This window comes from Chrysochloris asiatica, unplaced genomic scaffold, assembly GCF_000296735.1.
Source record: "Chrysochloris asiatica unplaced genomic scaffold, ChrAsi1.0 scaffold00038, whole genome shotgun sequence".
NCBI lineage: Eukaryota > Metazoa > Chordata > Mammalia > Afrosoricida > Chrysochloridae > Chrysochloris > Chrysochloris asiatica.
Window position 1 is genome coordinate 21,136,711 of NW_006408556.1, and position 7,809 is coordinate 21,144,519.

The window sequence follows — 7,809 nt, forward strand, 5'->3', positions numbered from 1 at the left end:
CATTCCAATCACCAGTAATGATCAATACATCTTGGTTGCATGTTTGATCAATTTCAGACTGAAGAAGTTGGTAGAATTCTTCTATTTCATCCTCACTGGCCTTAGTGTTTGGTGCATACATTTGCATAATAGTGGTATTAACTGGGCTTCCCTGTAGGTGCATGGATATTATCCTTTCACAGACACCATTGTACCTCATGACTGATCTGCATATGTTCTTTTTGACAATGAATGCAGCATCATTCATCTTCATTTTGTCATTTCCAGCATAGTAAACCATGTGATCATCAAATTCAAAATGACCAGTACTAGTCCATTTGAGCTCACTAATGCTTAAGATATCTTCAGGTAGGACTATTCCTCCCTTTGGAACTAAAATGTCTGAATCCAAAGAGCATAGAGTCACAGAGACTGGAATAAAAAAAAAAATTGAGTGGGTTACTAGGAGCAATAGTGAGTAGTGCCACTTCTATTTGTACCCCTGGATTCACTGGCTGAAGTGGCTATTGGAGAAACTGTACCATATATCAGATGATGTTTTAGAATATATGCAGCTTCCTGGAGAACATTGCCAGAACACAAGGTATTTTCACCTAGTTGATGCTGTAATTGTATCTTTAAAAGGCTGTTCCATCTTTTGATTAAGCCAGTTACGTTAGAATGATGAGGAACATGTTAAGATCTGTGAATTCCATGAGCATGGGCCTATTGCTGCATTTCAATCCAGGATGATACTGTGTGGGATACCATAATAGTAGAAAAGGCTATCTGTAAGCCCACAAACGGGAGTTTGGGCAGAAGCATTGCATGCATAGAAAGCAAATCCATATCCCGAGTAAGTGTCTATCCCAGTAAGAACAAAACACTGCCCTTTCCATGATGGAAGTGGTCTGATGTAATCAACCTGCCACCAGGTTGCTGGCTGATCTCCCTGAGGAATGGCCTTGTATCATGTACTCAGTGTTGGTTTCTGCTGCTAGTAAATTAGGTATTCAGCAGTGATTGTAGCTAAATCAGCTTTGGTGAGTGGAAATCTATGTACTGAGCCCATCCGTGCCACCATGGCCACTTTGTTCATTAGTCCATTGGGCAATGACAGGAGTAACTAGAGAACGAGCATAATGAGTAACCAGGTGCACAGCTCAAAGTTCTATTCATTGAGAAGATTTCTCTTTAGCACTGTCCTTCAGGGAAGTTCCAGAAAGGGGCTGCAGTGCAACTTCTGTCCTCTTAATAGTGGGGCCAGCATACTGTGTAGAACAAGTCAAACATTAGTTTTATCTTCCTCAATCAACTTGTCGTAGGACCTCCCCATGAGGCCATAGGCATAGAATGGGAGTGGGAAGGCAATGTGACAGGAGTAGAGACCATAGGTATTTGGACCAGTTGTGTGCAACTTACTTGTGTCTTCAGGTCCTGTTTGAGCTTGGTCTCGTATATACCACTTCTATTTCATCATGGAGTGCTGTTGTGTATGTTCAATTTTATGACTCTGTGGATCAGACAACACTTAGTTTATGATGGGTAGCTCAGGTTGTACTGTGACTTGGTGGCCTATGATTTATTGGTCAGTCTCTATTAATGCTCAATAACAAGATAAAAGTTGTTTCTCAAAAGTAGCGTGTCTGCAGAGGATGACAGGGATTTGTTCCTAAATCCTAAGTTTCTGTGCTCAGACTCACCAATAAAGGCCTGCCAAAGTCTCCAAATTGCATCTCTATCTGCCCCTGCCACTTTAAGCACCATTGTTGTTGTTTTTAATAAGTTTTATCATGTTGTTGTTCTTGTTGTTAAGTGCCATTGAGTTGGTTCCGACCCATAGTGAAGCAGTATAGGGTTTCTGAGGAGCAGCTGGTGAGCTTGAACCACCGACCTTGTGTTTCAAACCTGGTGAGTTTAAACTGCCAATCTTGTGGTTAACAATCCAATGGTTATTCTACAGTACCATACCAGAATGGTCCAAAAGGCAAAGCTGTTTGCACTACAACCTAAACCTGTTGCTGAGCCTCGTCTTGTTCTGGACCCTACTTAGAATAGCAGCTTTTAGAGTCACTAGATAAACAGAACAGGGTAGCATGCCCAAATGAGGGATATGTTACCTCTAAAGTCCAAAGAGACCCACCAGAAATTTTGCCTCTGTTTTATTGCATCTGGAAGGGACCAGGTGCAATAATTTATCCTTCACTTTAGTAGGAATATTATGACATGTCCACACCACTGAAACCCTAGAAATTTCACTGTAGTGCAAAGTGACTTAATATTTGTCAGGTTAATTTCCCACCTTTTAGCAAGTAAACATTTTACCAATGGTCTAGGTGTTATGGATACTTTGTCCACACTAGGTTTAATCAATATAATGTCATCAATGTGTGTGGTAGGGAAAGATGATCAATGACCAAAGGTAGGACAGTGAAAGTATATTGTTAACCTTGCCAGCTCAGGGCCAACTGCTTGGTGATCCTTCAAAAAGGGAATTGGCCAGATCAATCATAGCAGGTACCAGGAGATGTATTAATTTGCTCAAGCAATGAAACAATATCTGAAACTGCAATTGGAGTCATCACCTGTTTAAATTTACAAAAATCCACGGTCATTTTCCAAAATACATCTACTTTATGCAAAGGTCAGATCAGCTAGTTAAATGAGAATGTGGTGGGAATCACCACACCCTGCATCCTTCAAGTCCTTGATTGAAGCACTAATTTCAACAATCTCTCCAGGAATGCCATATTGATTTTAGTTGACTATTTGAGTCCTAGTGTGGCACTGTGGGTTAATGTACCAGACTGAAAAGCCGTTTGAACTATAAGGGTCAGTGGCTCAAGCTCACCAGTCGCTCCTTGGAAATCCTATACAGGTTGGAACCAACTCTAAGGCACTTAACAACAATATTTTCCTGAAGTGTTCAAGAGCTAAGGTATCAGTTTGAGGACTAATGTGCACGTAACTCAATCCATGATATTTTCAATTGCTTCGTATGCATGTAAAAGTTGGACAATGGATAAGGAAGACCATAGAAAAACTGATGCGTTTTGGAGAAGATTGAAATTACCCTGGACTACCAGAACAAACAAATCTGTGTTGGAAGAAGTACAGACCAAATGCTCCTCAGAAGCCATGATGGCGAGACTTTGTTTCTCATACTTCGGACATATTACCAGGAGGGACCAGTCCCTGGAGGAGGATATTACTCTTATGATAGTGAAGCGCCCGCAAGTAAGAGGAAGATCCTCAGTGAAATGGATTGGCACCGTGGCAGCAACAATGGCCTCAAGCATAATGTGAGGATGGCATAGGCCAAGGCCATGTTTCATTCTATTGTGCGTAGGGTTGCTCTGAGTTAGAACTGATTCAATGACACCTAACAATAACAACTACAACAGAAGGCAATATTAATGGCTTCCAAGTTGCTTTTCCTATCATAGTAACCCTTATTCCACATCTTAGGGATCCAATATTGGCAAGAGTGATTCAGCATCATTGAGGAGTTTGGTGTCTCTAGATTTCATCAATGTTCTCCAGAAAGTTGCATGTGTTTTTAAATAGCATCCAATATCCTGTCCCCATAGCAGGTTGTTTCACATTCCTATTTCTTCCCAATCAATACCCTCACTTTAATATCAGACATCATTGGAGTTTGGGAAATCAGTTGGCTTTGTAATTTAGTCACTATTCTGATAAGACTCTGGGTTTGGTTTTTGTTAATTTCAGCTTTGTTACCACAATAAATAAGGCTTTCTTTCAGGCACCAATGAAAACTTTGAAGTCTTTTGTGTACTGCTTGAGCTGTAACTCTTAATCCCTGAGCTGGTCTCTATCCTTTACCACTTTTATCAATTATCAATTGATAATTATCAATTATCTATTATCAATAGGAACATACAACCAGTTTCCATATGCTTCTCATCCTGACAAAATTGCAGAAAAGTATCAAACACATGATCATTCAGAGGCTCACCTGTTAAAAATACTTGGTCTATAGGTGTTGATATTTTGAATATTAACATTGTGCCATGGATTAGCAGTACCCTCTTTCCTAATAGAAGAATAGTTACCAGTGCCATTACAACTAGAGAGCCAATTTAGAAAGCTACTCCTTTGGATTTTATTTCTCTATAACCACACATGGTACCAAGTGTCTTAGATTTTTTTTTTAGAGAAACAATACCAATGAACTTTGTATGTGTATATATAAAGAGAACTTTATACAAGGTTACTCCAACAGTTGCACAGATTGTCAGTTCCATGTCTGTGAGTTAGATGCCAGGCTGCTCTTCTAAGATTCTTTCTGAAATATTCACTCACTGGCACCAGCTTCGGCTGTTGACAATGAATCTTGGTTGGAAACCATTCTTCCATTTCCTGAGTTTATGCCTCAGAATACTTCTGTCATGAATGCATCTATCTACTCAATACAATGTCTTTTCCTTTCATTTTCTATTCACTGTAGCTTGTGGTGCAAATGATTAAGTGCCCAATACTAACTAAAAGTTCAAACTCCTCCAGAGACATCTAGGAAGACAGATCTGGTGATCTGCTTCAGAAAGGCCTTGAAGTCCTAGGGAACGTTTCTACTCTACAAACAGGGTCTCCATGTGTCTGAATCTATTCTATGGCAACTAATGATAACAACATGGCTTGTAAGTTCTCAAAGCAGTGAAGAAGGAATATATGACTACACTGCAGGGGCACAGGTCAGGTGATCCTTTTAGGTAAATGGAACTCTGCTCTGCCTTTATTGAAGCTAGTCACCCAAACTGTGTAATTCTTCTGACTCTATTGGACAAGACTGTCGTTTCCTGTGTGGATTTTATTTTGGCACAGGCTCAGCCTATTTCATCAACACTCTAAACTGCTCTGTAAATGTTATAAATGCATGCCAACACTACAACATCAAAATATCAGAAAGCAGAAACATGCCTTCAACATTATATCAAAAGGAAGAAACACCATTCAAAGGAGGATTTTCCTTCCTGGAATCAAAATATTATCTGAAACATCTTTTCTTCCCTCCAGTGAATCTTAGTATGCTCTTACCTCCTTCATTAACTGATAGACTTAATGCTCATGGTGTCACTCATGGACTCTTCACACACCCACCTTGCTCTTATTGGTCTGTAGAAGTTTCTTTTAGGAAAAGGCACAGTTGCCCATAGCAACACCTTTACCTTAACTCAGCTCATGGGTGTGCTGTCAACACCTCCACTCCACAGTAGCTCTAATTCCATTAGCTACTTTCCATGACACAATTTTGGAGTACATTTTCTTTAGCTGTTCCATCTTCAATAGTTTGTCTCACTAAACTGATTTAAATTTCAGCACTAAAATGTATCCATCAAAGTTGGTTTTATTGACTCATTGGTTTCATTGCTGAAATTATATCAGTCTTGCCGTTGTTGTTAAGTGCTATTGAGTCAGTTGTGACTCATAGCCACCCTGTGTAGAATTTCCAAGGAGTGAATGCTGGGTTTGAAATCCAGACCTACCAATTAGCAGTCCAGTGCTTATCCTGCTGGTGCCACACCAGGACTCCATCTTGTAAATGATCCTGAAATTCAGTCCTGACAAATGTTTGTCTAGTTTATATGTAGATATTTCTGCTAATGGGGAACTCACTATTTTTAAGATTTCTAATTCAGCATACCAGAGAACTTTGAATAAAGTTCCCCATAATATGGTGTGACACTGCGGGCTAATGCACTGGACTGCAACGTCATTTGAGCCACAAGGTCAGCGGTTCATGCTCACCAGTCACTCATTGGAAACCCTATACAGGGTTACTATGGATTGGAACTAACTCAATGGCACTTAACAACATCAGCAACAATCTAGTACTCAAATATATATATTTAAGGGTAATTCCAACTCCAGTCCCCTAAGACTCCAGAACTTTTGTTTTCAAGAAAATACCTAAATTGTTACATTCCATCCAGTATGAGTTCTCTCCTCATGTTCATATTCCAAAACTGATTTCTTAATGAACACAGACAAAAATCTTTTTTTATTTGAAAATTGAACGTTGTCAATTTCTTTTACAGAGCATAGTACTCAGAATTGTATGTGAAGGTTGTTTTATTATTTTGTTATTTTCCACAAAACCTATCACTGTGTAAAGCAGTAAGTTGTTGTTGTTGTTAAGTGCCGTGGAGTCAGTTCCGACTCATAGCGACCCTGCACAGGGTTTCCGAGGCTGTAAATCTTTACGGGAGCAGCAGTAAGTAGATACTTTAAAAATACTGATTGCTTGTGCTAGATTTTCTATAAAATGGATTTGGGAAACATCCTGTCTAGAACCTTCATTTCACTGACAGAAATATTTATGGATGATTTGAAAAACACACAAACAAAGCTTCATATTATTTTCAGGAACTCTTCATTGCTTCCTTTTAGGTAGTTTTGAATATTCACTATGCAACTTATTTTCCTTGCAACTTCGTTTCCCATCTTAATTTTCCTGTCAAATATATAAATTTAAAAGTCTATTAGGTGATATAGGCAATCTTGGATCAACAGTGTTCTGAAGGTAGATACATGGGCAGACACACAGTCTGAATGGGTATGGAAGAAAAACAGGGTGTATACTCACAAATATGTAAGGGTTTGAAGGAGGATATTTGTACCTGGTGTGGTGCTATAGGATACACACTGCACTGAGAATTACAAGGTCAGCAATTCAAATCCATCAGCTGCTCCTTGGAAAATCTGTATAGCTTCATTATGGGTTGGAATTGACTTGCTGACACTTAACAACAACAACATACACCTTTGCTACAAATACACCTATGGATGTGGTGGAGTATACAGTGAAGTGATGAAAATGTCTTAGATATGATCAGACATCTTAACGGAATGAGTCGCTAGGCCTAGGTACTCAGGGCAATCGTCTCAGGGGGCACCAGGTCAATTGGCATAACTAAGTCCCCCAAAACAAGTTTCCACATTCTATTTTGGTGAGTCAGGGATCTTAAAAGCTCATGAGCAGCCAAGTAAGATGCAACTATTGGTCTTTTCATGTGTGGAAGAAAGAAGATTGAAAATGCTTAGACTCAATTAGTCCAATGGACTAATATAAGAGAACACATAAATGAACATTGGTCTCTACATCTCTAAGACCAGAAGAACTAGATGGTTCCTGGCTACCATAAACAACTGCTCTGAAAAGAATCCTATTAGAGGGTCTCGAGTAGGAGAAAATGTGGAACAAAACTCAAAATTATGAAAAATGACTACAGTTATTGCTCATGAGGAGACTGGAGGAACGTGAGACTGTGGCCCTTAGCCACCCTTCAGGTCTGGAAAGCAATTTACTCTCATGGCCTAATTTTAAGGCAAGCAGTATATAAATATATAAGGGGGACAACTAACAAGGTCTGCTTACCCTGGAATGGTCACTCATTTAAATCAAAAGGTCAGCATTTACCTAAGGACACAGTTGAGAAGGGATGGGAAGGTGGGTGGAATGGAAATAGAAAACATAGCAAGGACATGGGCTAACTTGTACAGAGGGGATTGCAATCATTGAGATGAAACAAATATGTTGAATGTAAAACTGATGATCTCATCATTAAATCTTCACTCAATTCATAATAAAACTTTTTTTAAAAGCCTATTAAGTATCAAACAGCCACCACTCGCCTGTCTGTCATGCTGTGGTGGTCTGAGTTGCTGTGATTCTGAGGGCTATGCCACCGGTGTTTTAAATATCCAGCAGGGTCACCATGGTGGAAAGGTTTCAGATGAGCTACAAAACAAAGACAGACTAGGAAGAAAGAGTGACAAACTACTTCCGAATCGCTAGTCACTGAAAAC